Raw genomic sequence first — 14,227 nt, forward strand, 5'->3', positions numbered from 1 at the left:
GTGTGGGAAGAAACTTAAGTAAAGGAAACTGGAATGCACTCTAAATCAGAAATAAGATTAGCAGCTCTAGATCTGACCCAACAAGTTAACAAAGACTCCTTCCCTATGAAATACCTATTTCATTAGTCCAGGGGGAACTGGAGGTGCAGGGAGATGTGGGCACGTGCTCCTGCAGGGCTGGCTGCAGTCCGGGTAAGCTGTCATTGGTGGACCTAGAGCATGTTGAGATCTGTGAAAAAGCCTTGCTGCTGTGTCATGCTGACATTCTGAGGATCTCAGGCTGACAGGCAGACTGTTCAGGAGTCCTCTCCCACAGATGAGTGCATCAAGACAGATAAAATTCAAGGTGGGATGCTTTGGGAGCGTAGTTACTGTTAAAGCAGTACATGGAAACAGCTGTCAGGTGTTCCTCCTTTGCCTGTCTGAAGGCTAGTGGGCATAGGAGATCACTCCTCTTCAATGGGCTGAGTGGAACTAAGGGAAGTCATATGCTCTATGCCATGCAAGTTTTTTTTCCCCTAGTGATATCCATTTAGTTCCTAACAAAAAAGTATTCAAAAGATTAGTGGCATAACACTTGGAAGCTGGAACCACTCAGGACTAATGATATAATTACTCTATAAATCCGTTTGTAAAGCAATTATGTACTATTGTTCTCTTTTGTTCTGTATCTTTATAAAGGCAAGCCATCTTGGCAAGCTGTTAGGAATGCATTGAGCTGTTATGTAAGAATATGAATAATTTGTATGCATATTTCTAAAGGAGAAGTGATGCTTTTACAATATAACTGAAATATTTGCTGGTTTAAAAAAAACCCGTGAGCTTGCTGGTACAATTTCTGATCATAGAGTCACAGAATCATTATGGTTGGAACAGACCACTGTGATCACCAAGTCCAGCCATCAACCCACTGCTATCATACCACTGAAAACGTCTCTCAGTGCCACATCTCCATGGATCTTAACCTTGATCCAGGAATGATGGCTTCAACAACTCTGTGGTCAGCTGTGCCACTGCATACTGGCTTTTTTGGAAAGCAAATGTTCCTAATGTCCAACCTGACTGTCCCCTTCCTGTTCCTGTCATAAGGGAGCACAGGCCAACCCCCACTTCCTCAAACTCCTTTCAGGAAGTTATAGAGAGCAATTAGCTCTCATCTCAGTCTCCTCTTATCCAGCATGAATAATCCCAGTTCCCTCAAGGGGAAATATCTTTTGGAAGTTCACAGACAAAAAAGAGCTTCCTACAGAAATATAGCCAATGAACTCATTAATAAAAAAGTACCCAGGGATAATATAGGTATCTTTTTATCTCTTGGTCTGGGTAGCATAAATATCTTGGCTCATATTTCCTTAATTAACACGTATGTCGCTGCCCCATTTTGCCAGCAAACGCTCTCTGGTCTGTGGTGTCACTGTGTCACTACAGGGGTGTTTGTAGAGGATCTGCTCCTCACAGCACGGATGCCACTGCGCTTCCTCCTGCTGGTGGCAGGACAGGCCTTGTTGTGGACAGGGATTTCTGTCAAGGCAAAAATAATTTAAGAACGCCAATGGAGACACCATCAGAAACATCAGGTGTTTCTGTTCCAAACACCGACTCTGCAGTCTTGGCTTCTGCTGCCCGTCGGGTCTGTGGTAAAAGAGCAGCTCGCGATGCTGCCTTAGGACCTCTCCAAGAAGAAAAGACTTCCCCAGTTTCTGGTGGGGAACCAAAAGACCGTGTCACGATCTTTCTGAGAAGTGCTCTGCCACAGCCAAGGACTTGTCATCCTGCTCCTTTCTGAGAAACCTCTGGAAAGTTGTTGAAAGCGATCGCTTCCAGTCCATCTGGTGGGGCAACGATGGAGGCTTCATAGTGACTGAGGAACCTTTCTTCACAACAGAAGTACTGGCCAGGAGACGGCCTCTCCAAGTTGTTGGCGTTGTCACCACGAAAGGTTTTGTTCGTCTCCACCACCACCACAGCTTCTACATTACAGAGGGGGATTTCCCAAATTCTGCCTCAAGTGATAAATTCCTGGCAGAGGAAGCAGTAGTTTCTACTCCTAGCGAGGTACGTAGTCCCTCTACCTGTGAAATAGTCCTCAGGACAGTGGGATTGGTGGCCAGTCAGTCCAAAGGGAGGTGACTGACAGCTGGTGATATTTGGGTACTTATGCTTCAGAGAATCCTACATTTCTCTGCAGCTCACAAATGTAAAAAATGCAAGCGAGGGGTGGTTGTTATGAGGGCTGCTCTGAAGGCAATGCCTCCCTGTTTGAATTGCCCCTGAGAGTCCTCTCTGGAGATTCTTAGTTATTGTATTTTTGTTTTTTCTCTTCTGAAATGATGGTAACTAAATCTTCCTCTTTACAGTTACTCTGCTACTATAACCCCTACTTCAAGGATTATCATCTCTGGTGGCAATGAAGATTCAAGCAAGTAGTGCCACGTAGACAGAGTAGAGCAATTTAAAAAATAAATGTTTGAAATGTTTTTCTGTTGTCCTGTCCCGTTTCTTCAGTCCGATGGTTACTCTTCCCCCCTGAGAGTGGGGGCGATGCCTTCAGGGAGCTTTCATTTCCCCCATCACTGTCCTGTAGGCTTCAGCAAAGGTAGTAAATGTGAAGCAGGCACTGTGAAGCAAGCCTGGTCCATGGAATGATGAGAGCATGGGGTGTGCAGCTGGAGCTACCCAAAGTGCCTCATCCCTCTGCCTGCCTGTCCGCTGTGGGTGGGTGCCATGGTGGCACAGGGATGGGAGGCCTTTGCAGGGCCTGTGAGCAGCATGTGTCTGCAACTGCCTTTACACTTACCAATCTGAGCCAAAATGCAAGGCAAGGGTAGCTATTACGAGAGCTGCTCTGCAAGTAATGCCTTCTGTTCTTCTGATGTTGGCCCGTGATGTCAGAAGTGGGTGTTGGTGGGATGGCAGTAGATAAAATAACATCTCAGTGTGATGTAGCCTGTGTTTTTGCATGGGCAGCCTTCTACAGGAAGGCTCATTCAACAAAGGAGAATGTGATTGACTTGTTTATATAATTTATAGCACTAAGAACTCGTAAATAAAGTGCCTTTTCTGCACTGCTTTCTGTTTTGTTGCTCAGCTTTCATGAACAGCAGAGGTGCAGCTGTTAGCTGGTTGCAGCACACATTTGACCATCAGCAGTGAAAGCACTTCCAGTCTTGGAATGGCACTGTAGAGTTTAGCTGGCAAGGAAGTGACATACTTCAAAATGCACAGTCTTCCTTGTGTGCAAAGAATAAATCTAATGTTCATCAGTCCAAGATGATTAAGATGTTGTTTTGTGTGTGTATGTGCATTATGCTATTTTCCGCTAGTTTTTCTTAGGAGTGTGGTGATTTGGGCAGTGAAGATGGAGCTCATAAAGTAATCCTGTTGGACAGTGTAATTGCCTCGGTTTCCTGTTGTATTTTTATAGCTTCTTGGCTTTATAGCTTGATATTTGGTACTCTTCCTTTGAACAACTCTAGTAGTTGGTAGATACTCTGCATTCCATGTAATTTCCATGCTGGCCCAGGTGATGTTACCAGCACGGGCTTCTAAAGGGTTGCACTGGGACTCTTCATGGGCTGCCCAGCACTGTGTTGGTAAATGAGGTACCCATGGCACCACTCAGCAGTACAGCTGCTAAGAAGCACTGTCCCAGAAGATGATTCACTGCATATAGCGATCTCTGGTTAGGAGTTCTTGTACTCAAATCTCCTAACGAGCGCTTCCCCCCTCCTTTGCACGGAACGCCACGTGCAGCCCCGCTCTGCCGGTACCTCAGCATTGGCCGCCAGCTCTCGCGAGATGTGCTGACGTGACTTGGCATTACCGGGGCAACGGCGGGAGCTTTGCTTCAGAGCCGGGGCAGCAGCGCCCGCAGCCCCGTGTGCGTGACGTGGGGCTGCTGCTCTTGTTGGGCGTTCTGCTGTTTGCTGGTAGTTTAGCTTAGGAGTTGTGGTGATTTGGAAAGGAAGTGAAGAAGAGCCCCCAAAATAATCCCTTTTAACGCTTAAATTGCCTTTCCTGTTGTACCCGTGTTACTCGTATTTCATGCATTGCATTCCTGTAGTCAGAAAATACCTGTTAGATCATCCACCCCAGATCGCAGGAAATATTGATTTCTAATATATTCTATTTTTTTTTTCTCCTTACAGCAGGGTTACATGCTTAGTTCCAGGTTGAATTTTTACTTCTGCTTCACAGAACTCCAGCACGGAATGCATTAATTACACTTGTCTGCTGTACCAAATTTAACTTGCTCAATTTTTTCTCTCAGGTTTTTTCCTGACTCTGCTTTACCTGCAGCCTCAAAAAAACCAGTTTGAATGCTAGAACCCATCTAGCAGCTGTATGCATACTGTGAGGTTTTTTTTTTGGTTGAAATCTGAATGCCAAATGAATTTGACCTGAACATTAAGAAGCTCCCTCCTGTTAATACTGCTGAACTGAGAATAAGCCATCATGAAAGCACTTCATGTGTGTACATGAAACTGCGTTCCTTGAAACATCGTAGAGTTCTTTGAAGTATAGGCTTCTGTAGCATTAATAATACAAAAATTTGGCATGATAGCAGGAAGGAGCTGTCATGGGGCATTCTCAGTTCACCTTATGGAGCCTTTAAAGTGCTAATTTGGGTATCTAAAACTAGCCTGGACTAGAGATACCATACAAATCTCAGTGCACTCACTGTAGACAAACTCCTCCATCCTCAGCGTTTCCTTGTTTAAAATACAATACAGAGAATAGGGAGAAGACAGATGACGTGTGTGGAAATGGGGAGTGGAGGGGCTGTGCTGGTCTCTTGGCGATGATGGTGGGACTTGGGGCAATGGAATGGAGCTGTGTCACTGAGGGAAAGGTAGGAAAAGGTTCTGCACCAGAGTGGTGGGCATGTCATCGAGCTGCCAGAGCTCAAGGAGCATTTGGGCGATGCTCTCAACATACGGTTTGCATTTGGGGTGGTGCTGTGCAGAGCCAGCGGTTGGACTCGATCCTTGCAAGTCTTTCAATTTGGCATATTATGTGATCTTATGAAAATGACCTATGAGATAGATTCCTTCGTTGAAAGGTCATGCAGTCCTGTGGTATTTGTGCGTCTCTGCCCTTTTAGACTCAGTTAACACCTCTTAATCAGATTTGAAGAAAAGTGTTTCTACAATAAAACCATAGAGCTTAGTTATTTATTTCAAGCACATTAAAAAAACTTTTATATGGAAGCTTCTAGTAATGTTGGTCCATGATGTTTCTTAAAAATGCTTATCCATGGAAGAGTTGTCTTGGCAAGAATCAACACTGACATTTGTTACAGCAAATGCTGCTTTCTTTCTGCTCAGTCTGCAGCCTTGGAGGGAATATCAGACACATGGTATTTGCAAAAGATGTGCATGATATCAACAAAGTTTTGCACACATTTTCATAAGCAGGGATTGAGGGTGACAACAGTGAACTTGCATTGTTTTGAGTGGCCTCTTGAAGCTGGTAACATCTTACAACACGACCAGGAGAAATTAATAAGCACATTATTTGCCTTGCATGTCTGTAAATGCCACTTCCTTAAATAAATAAATAAACTGTAACTAGATTAATCTGGTCTTGAGGGAATATAATCTTGACAAAGTATGTTTCTTGCTGTCACAGAATGCCATTAGCTCGCTGAGCTTTATGTGTCAATTGCTAGGCATTTAAGTACTGCACCAGCCAAAGTAACTGCGGATTGCTGGTGCCAAATGTCAATAATGTGGAAAAGCTTTTTTCTGTCCTAACCTTATTTTCTGTAATGTAAAGCTGAAAACTGGAATTATTCTGCAGTTAATTAGAAAATTACCTGTTGCCTCCTAATCTGTGTTTTCTAGAGAAAAGTCTTCTGTATGTAGATTCGAAAATGAAACATCACACAATTATTAATTCCTTCACTGGAGTAACTGGTGGTGAAGCTTTGCTTAAACATTTTTATTGGCAAATGTTGATAATTTGAAATCAGCTTTCTTTTTTTTTTTTTTTTTTCCCTAGAAAATTATGTGTATGAATATAAGTAGGACTGAGGAGATGGAACGGAAAGTGAGTGGGCAGGTGAGCTCAGGCTGCTTCCCTCTGTAGTGACGTGAATGCTGCAAGAGATGAAGGCTCAGGCTCAGCACCCTGCCCATGTGATGGCTGGCTGTGTTGGAGGCTGGGCTTCCAGTCTGTCAGGGGGAATGCCCTGACCACTTGGCTGTTGATGCTCATTGGGACAGAAAGCACGTTGGTTGCTCTGTGAGTAAAGTCTCCTATTTATTTCCATGCAACAGATGCAAAGAGCACCAAGACAGTATTTGATAGAACAAATTCTCAACTATAAAACACTGTTTGTCAATACAGTCACCACCGTTAACTCTGCATTTTTCACTGCTGATGAAAAGAGCTTGCATGCTGTGCTTGTAAACATCTGTACCAGTGTAGGTGACCCAGTGTCACCACTACTGAAATGCACCACCCACCCCTCACTGTGTTGACATCCACTATTTAGTCTCAATAAACATTCAGCAGTCATCCATGAATGCCAATGGCTGCTATCTTTTCTTCACGGAGGAATTCTATACCACACCTTTGCTTCAAACTCACTTCCATGTCAGACAACATCCTGTCTGACTGCTCCTGTGCCAAACCACCATCATCCAATTCTGATGTCATGGGCCAACATAATCAAATGGGAGGCATTACTTTCAGATCAGCCTTCATACTTGGGCTGTACAGTTCTGTGTGATACATGATCTTTGCCTTCTTGTCTTTTTGCTAGTGGTCTAACTTGTTCATTAAATGTGGGCTGTAAAACTAAGTGTGACAGATTTTCAGAGCTTGAAAGTACACTTTGAAAGCAAGTCAAGGTTTTTCTTTTTGCCTTTACTGTGAGTTGGTTCAAAATGAAATGAAAGAGAGCAATGGTAATACTGGGAGGAAGGATGGAAGATGTCAGCCAGAAGGTCCACATAGCAATGCTGAAAACACAGATCAAAACACAGAAGGGGTGTTGAGCAAGGAGAAAGCAGAGATGGAAACAGATAGAAAAAAGAAAGGGGAAAATAAGAGTGAGCGGTAAAATAATGCTGTAATACAAAAAGATGAAAAATGGAGGAGAATCAAGGTGCAAGTGGAGATGAATGCTGGATTTCAGGAATACTGGGAGCATAAGGGTCACTTTGCACCTCTTGTTTGCACAGAGCTAGCTGAACAGAGAGGTGAGCAAAGTGGAAAGGGACCATCTGTTGGCTGGGAGAACTCTGGATCTTTGTAGTTGGAAGGACCGTGTGGATCATGGGCACTATAGAAACAAAGGAACTCACACTGATTTATGCAAGTGAGAAGTCAGCCTAAGTGCTATGGATGCAGAGGGGGAGCCGAAGGAATTCACCACGTCCACATGAAACTGTTCCCTTGGACAGAAGGGATACCAAGATGGGCCTACAAGAAAGGCTCTGGCTTTCAGCACAGGCTGATTTAAACTCTTTCTCTTTGGAAAATAACGCTTTCCAAAATTGAATTTCTGAGAAAATTACAAATCTGATCTGGGCAAATTACTTTGGAAGGATGATTTCCAATATGCCTTGTAGCAATGGATTTCAGGAATGCAGCCTGTTCAGCTTATCGAAAAGAAGGAAAGGTGACTTGGTTGCACTATAGAAGGTATTTTCTTGGGAAGGAAATGCAGGGTGCTGAAAGACTTCTTAATCTTGAGAAGGAATGATAACCAAGTGCTGGAAAGTGAAGCTGGGTGAATTCAAATGAGAAGTAAGGCAGGTGCTAACAGCAGTGGAAGAGGAGGATCCTTAGTTCATTATCCTCCTTTTAAAAGTGGAAAACATGAAGGCAGTCTTACCTACTCTCCTTTAACATTTCAAACAAATGGATTCAGTCTGTGCCACTGAACTGTGCTGGGAGCTCACGTTGTCTCTTCTTGACTGCAACCCACACTTTTTCCATCGCTGTTCTCTGAGTACTGCTCCCTAGTCTTGAAAACAGGACCAGGGAAGAAAAATCGACTAAACTGTTTTTTGTGAAAACACAGCTGAGGGAAAAGGGCAGGTTGTTGCAGGCTGCTGCTGTAAAATGTTGTTGCAAGGACACAGTATGCCTTGGTGCTTGTGCCTGCTGGGGACTGGCTGAGATCTAAATGTGAACTGAAATTGCAGCTGAGGACATTTTGCTCTAGATGCGAGGGGAAGCCTTTCTTGTTATGAAAGAAAATTAGAGATTAAGTTTACTTGCCGGGGCTGTGGGATGTTGATCAGTAGAGATTAGTTAGAAATAGACAAATATCTGCCTGCGTGGCTCAGATCTCAGCAGAAATACAGCCTTGGATGTTGCATAGACCATTCCATTCAGAATTTTTAAGATTTTTTTTTTTCCCCAGATGAGCAATTTTGTGAGTTTTTATTTTAGATCTATTTTGTTCAATCTAAAATTGGGCCCATTTCCCAAGTGGCTCTGATTTCTTTGTCAGCGCTGTTATCTTTTCTCAGTTTGCAAGAATTTTCAGTACCAATTCCCCCTGTTAGTTTTGCTTTAGTTACTTTTCCTTATTGGTGGAAGCATTTCTTCATGTCTTTGGAAGGAGTTCCATCCCAATCCCTTTGGGAATCCACTAGTAATTGAGTTTCAGGTGGCAAGTCCCTATTAGTGTCTGTGTTTTCAAGGTAAGAAGATATTTTTAACCCATTTAATGTGTACTGCAGTCAAGCTGTATTCTTATGTTCTTATTTCAAGATCTTATCTAAATCTAGAAATCTGTACTATTAATCTAAATTGCAATCTATTGGTGGGTAAAATCTGGGTAGTTAAGAAGTAGTGTCCCCTGTATTGTTTTTGGGGGCAGTTGTTATACTCCTGGCTTTCTGTGGCTTCAATGCTACATGAGTTATTCTGTTCACTTGTACCTATTAATGTTAGAATCACATTGCCATGCTTTCAGTTGCCGAAATTGTACAAACTTAGTCTTAAGAATAGGGTGAGTCTCACCTGCAATTAGTTTTTAGTTAAGGGGAATACAACAAAAAAGACCCAACTCTGAATTGGAGAGTTTAGAATGTTTTTGACCAATTTTCAGCCACTGTGGGGAGAAAATAGATGCACAAATATATATGAGCTGCTTTTTTGTTGTTTCTTGTTGTTTCTTTTCTTCTATTTACTGCTCTCTTGCTATGTTTTTATTGAAACAAATACTCTGTGCTTCCTCTGTGAAAAGGAATGCATGGCGGTGGCTGAGGAAGATGGGAAATGCAGAGTTTTCAGCTGTGCATTGCTGGTTCATTGCAATGCAAGGCTGTCAGTAGCATAGGCAATAAATACATAAAGATCAGAAACCACTACAGACTTAGTGGGCCAACTTTCAGAAGAAATGCATTGGCTTTGAGAGCACATCAAGAGCTGTCAGCACAGCCCAGAGCCATAAATATTTAATTCTTCTTGACCCTTTTGATGTTGACAATCAATGTTGTTCTCTTCTGCTGCAGATCTGGGACAATTATGCTGACAGTGATACCAGTCAGTTTGTCAAATGGAATGACACTTTCTCCCCATATTCTGTTAGTCATGGTCATGGGGTTCTGTCAGAAACCTTTGCATACAGTGCATAGCGTGTGAAATTTATGGCTGCAATCCTACTCTGAAGTAGAACAGAACAGAGTAATTACGTAATATATCTTCTTAACGATCATTTTATGCAACAAGATATACGAAATAAAACTGTCTGCATGCAAAAAAAACCCACATTAACTAATGATAAAATTCTAAATGCTTATAAAAGTCAAATGTTAATGTTGTGGTTTTGTTCTGCCGTCGGTTTTTTTTTTGTTTATCATTGCATTAAAAGTACGGGAAAATGTTTGCAGAGTTAAAGATAGGATTTATCTGAAGCAACTGTTCTTTTTTTAGCTGACTTTGCCTGTTAGAGAGATTGCTGGAAAAAAAACAGGGTATGGCTCTCAGACATTGATTCCATGAGTCTGAAAAGGACGTTAGTGTTTAAACCTTAGCGTTTTAGTGAAAAGCAGGTAAGTGGTTTGAAATGAGGCAGTTAAAATGGCTGTTGATTTCAGCTACCAAAAAGGGAGGAGGACTGTGCCTGAGGTGAGTGGATGATTATTGGTCATCAGAGCGATGATAATTTTTAACGTAGCATGTTTTGTACCGGCAGGAACTCAGAAGCAAAACGTTTCCTATGCAGTCTCTTCAGGTTGTAGATCTTTTGTGGAGTTTGGTTTGACTCAGCAACGTTAACCCCATGGTTTGTAGGTTGGGAATAGAGAATGATGCTATTGTTTGAAAAGTGACAGAGCTCTATGAAAGCCCATTCAGGTGTGTGAAGTCTGAAGAAATGGCGTTACCATCCAGTTCTGTTACGTCAGACGTTTCAGATCTCCCCCACTAAAAGGGGAACTAGTGCAAACACAGGAGTCCCAGTGTCACACAGGAACCTTAAGCAAAGCGCCACCTCCTACACCTGTGGAAATCATTCCCTGTCTGGTTTCTCCCAGCTTGGAGCAGATCAGGACTATGTCTGATGCTGCTTATTAGATTGGAGTCCTGTCAGACATGAATTCCAAACAGCATCACAGCTCTGGGTGGTAATAAGAAGTACTGATTTCCTCTATGGGTAGCAGTACAAACTGTACGAATGAATGCCCAATCCTGTCCTGTGGGGTTTCTTCTTTGTAAGCAATAGCACACAGCTGCTTGCAAAACTTTTGGGGCAGGGTGTTTTATGACTGGGATACGTGGCTTTTTCACAGCTACACAGAGAGAAATTAATTATTATGTCACAAATCTGTCTTTTAAAAATGGTTTTGTTTGTATCATTTGATGTATGCAGACTACGTAAGAAAGTCGCAATCGATATTAGAGAGTTTATTGCTTTGTTCTAAAGGATGGTGAGAAGGTATTGCTGGATCTTTGTGGTGCCTTTCCTTTTATTTAGATGCATTTTACATCTTGCAAATTTTAAGTAGCACAGCACGAATGTTTTGCAGTACTTCTTGCCAATTTCTCCTTCCCTATGCACAAAACTGCTTAGAACTGGGGTGAAATTTTATTTTTGGTTAAACAAAATGTTTTAGTTCAAGACCTTACTCAACTAATGTACTCAAGAATTTTACTTATGTGTGGATTCTTAGGCAGGTTTTGTGTGTTTTGGCAGAATGGATTTGATGTCACTGGCTGATACTTGCATGTTACATTGCATGCATGTTACATATGTGTGTTACTTGCATTAAATCTAACAGGGTTGTCTGGATAAAATGTTGTGTGCTCTTGAGAAGAAGAGCTATAACTCTGTTTTGAAATTATGCCTACAATGTGATCCTGTCTGCAAATACAAAGCAGTTTGGTTCTGTTTAATAGTAGCTTTCCATGCATAACACTTCCCATATGCAAGACTCAAAGCTCCTGATGAAAAAGACAAAAATCTTTGACCGCATGGAAGCTGTAGAGTGCCCAGCAAAGTGGTCATTGGCCCCTTCAGATCTCTGAAGTGGCATAGACCTGTTGCATTAGAAATGATAAACGTCCCTCTGGATGTACCTACTTCTGTCCATAAGGTTACAGACACCACAGGCAGCTTACTTAGACTTGTGCAATTAACTGATGGTGCTTTGCCTGCCTGGGGGATTGAGCAGGGCATTCTTAGAATTGAGGTTGAGAAGATCTCCAAGATCATCCAGTCCAGCTGCCCCTACCTCCAGTATTTCTCCACTAAACCATGTCCCTTAGCACCACATTTAAATGTTTCTTGAGCACAAGAACACAACGGTTTGTCGAACGCTTTGATCCCGACTTAGGCATCAAAATGTAGACTAAGTGAATACCTGTTTTCTTCAGAGAGGTTTCTGTGCTCACCCAGGAAACAGAAAATGTCCTGGCCCCTCTCCTAGCCAACATTTTGGTTCCTAACCATGATTCTGTTCCCCTTCCAGAACTCAGTGTGGGGAACTTTTTGGTAGAGACCTTTGCTGACAGCAGTGATGTTAGAGAGCACTGTTCACCTCTGCTATTCAAAGTGAGGCTGCAATGCAAGAGATGTCTCATATGGATCAGGAACTGAATATGAGCTGAACACCAGCTGCCCACCAGTGGCATTTGGCACTGCCATTAGGCACATGAAGGCATCTCTGCAGTGCTCTGCCTGAGCTGTGGCCCTTTGCTGCCCAGCTGAGCAGCTTTTCTATCCATCCTTCTGTGTTGTGGCTGGTGGCAGGCGGGAGCCTGGAGGCAGTGAAGTACTTACAGCCAGCAGAAGGGATGTGGGCACAGTGAATGTGAATTGCTATTATTAATAATAATAATATTAATGAAAAAGCTCCCACAGATCAAGGGCTTTCAAATTAATTATTCTTTGTTACAATATACAGCATGAAAAGAGGCTGCCTAAACCAATAATGGGCTTCTAGTCCTTCCCTTATTAAATTAATTTTGTTTCAGATCTTCAGCTTTCTCCCCGTCTGTGCAAGTTTTTTTATAAATATTTAAAAGAAGAATTAAAAAGGAAAGATTAAGGAGAGCAGGAGCTGCAGTGAGCCAGCTGAGAAAAGACTCTGGAAAAGAAATAACTCATGAGATACTGAAGCATTTTTGAATAAATATCCTTTCATTTTTATGACTATTATAATTCTTTTTCAAATACTCTTATGAGCAGATCCCGCATATCTTGTGCATTTAAATCTCCCATTAACCTCAATGCCACAATATTCAAAGGACCCAGTCTTGCCTTCCCTGTGCTCAGTGGGGCTTTGGATTTGTGAGGAATGGAAAATCGCACCTTTAGAATAATTGAGCCATCTTTTCATCCTAAAACTGATAGTAGAGATGGAAGCTAACCAGATACTCCTGCATGAATCGTAGTTTCATAAAATAAGATCATTACCTGGGTTCATCTGAAGCGTGAGCTTCACGGCTCTCCATACGGTTGGATATTAATTGTGTTGTCCCCCTGTGCTCGCTCATCTCAGAGCAGAAAGCCCTGCGTGGAGGTCCAGAGGTGACACCTTAGCTCTGCTGAAATGACTGGCAAAGCTCCTGCTGACATCAGAGGACCCAGGAAATCACTGCATTCACCTTGACACGATTGTACTGCGAAACATTTGCCGTTAGACCTTGAGAACAGAAAGCTTTGCTCATTTAGTGAAGACCATTTGTTCCAAGTTTGAGAATATGTCTGACTAAAATCAAAAAACCCCAAGCCAACCAAAGATCAAATTGTGGGAGATTGTGCTCTAGCTTCTTTGTGTGCTTTCTGCTACAGTTCTCTGCATAATAGCATGATTTATACATGGGTTTCCATTGTTGGCATTTTATTTATGCTGTAATTTTGAGCTGATGCTGTAATTTAAGAGCTTGTAGTATCTTTTGAAAGCATTACTTAAATGGATCATTAAACTCTCGGTGGCGAATCTCTTTTTGTCCCCTTCTAGCGGAATGTCATTTTAGCTGGAAAGTCTATTGCAATTAAAAGGAATTGTTTTGATGGAAGGAGGAGAAAAAACAATGTGATTCTGTCCCTCCCTGTCACGGTTTTTATTGGTATTCCATATCATAGCTTCATGCTGTAAGCTATCCATGACACTCCCTTTATAAATCGTGGTTACAGCTGCCTGAGCAACGGGCATCTGGATTCCTGGCTGACCCTCTTGTCCATGAATTCACACCTAGAAGGGAGGGGTGTTGCACACCAGGTATGCACCCACAGCTCAGGTTGCTGTTTTCCCAGTAGGAGAACACTGCCTGGGGCTGTTCAGGAGCAAGGGGAGCAAGATCTGTCCTGTCCTTGCCCAGTGAGTGGCACTGCAGGCTGTCACAGCTGGAAATGTGGTACAAGTTCATCCTGAAATAGGGCAGTGCTGTGAACGCTCCTTGGCGGCCACTTGTTCCTGTTGTGAATCTGAGAGGAACTCCAAGTGATTCCTGGCTCTGCCTGAAAAGCAAGCGTCAAATATTTTTTCCGTTAATTGTAAATAATTACCTGTTGGGACACTTGAGCTGGGATGTTTGTGTGGCACCAAGCCACTGCAACACCAAAAATGGGACAATTGCTGGCCATTAAATTGGTACAGACCTGGTTGGGAAGGACTTCTTGGCTTAACGTTCTAAGCTCCCTGCTGAAGTTTTCCAGGACTTCTGCCCCTCGCTGTGAACCTTCACAGGAGCAGGCATTACCTGGAGAAGTCTCCACAACGGGTGCTACCAGATGTGAAATTCCTATTTAAACACC

At 42.7% G+C, this 14,227-nt stretch overlaps 1 pseudogene; it reads left to right on the forward strand.

The window, feature by feature from the left end:
* Window positions 1–1,258: 1,258 nt before the first annotated feature.
* On the forward strand, window positions 1,259–9,602 carry LOC128083726 (heat shock transcription factor, Y-linked-like; annotated as a pseudogene).
* Window positions 9,603–14,227: the final 4,625 nt, after the last annotated feature.

This window comes from Tympanuchus pallidicinctus, unplaced genomic scaffold (genome assembly GCF_026119805.1).
Source record: "Tympanuchus pallidicinctus isolate F22 unplaced genomic scaffold, pur_lepc_1.0 scaffold24, whole genome shotgun sequence".
NCBI lineage: Eukaryota > Metazoa > Chordata > Aves > Galliformes > Phasianidae > Tympanuchus > Tympanuchus pallidicinctus.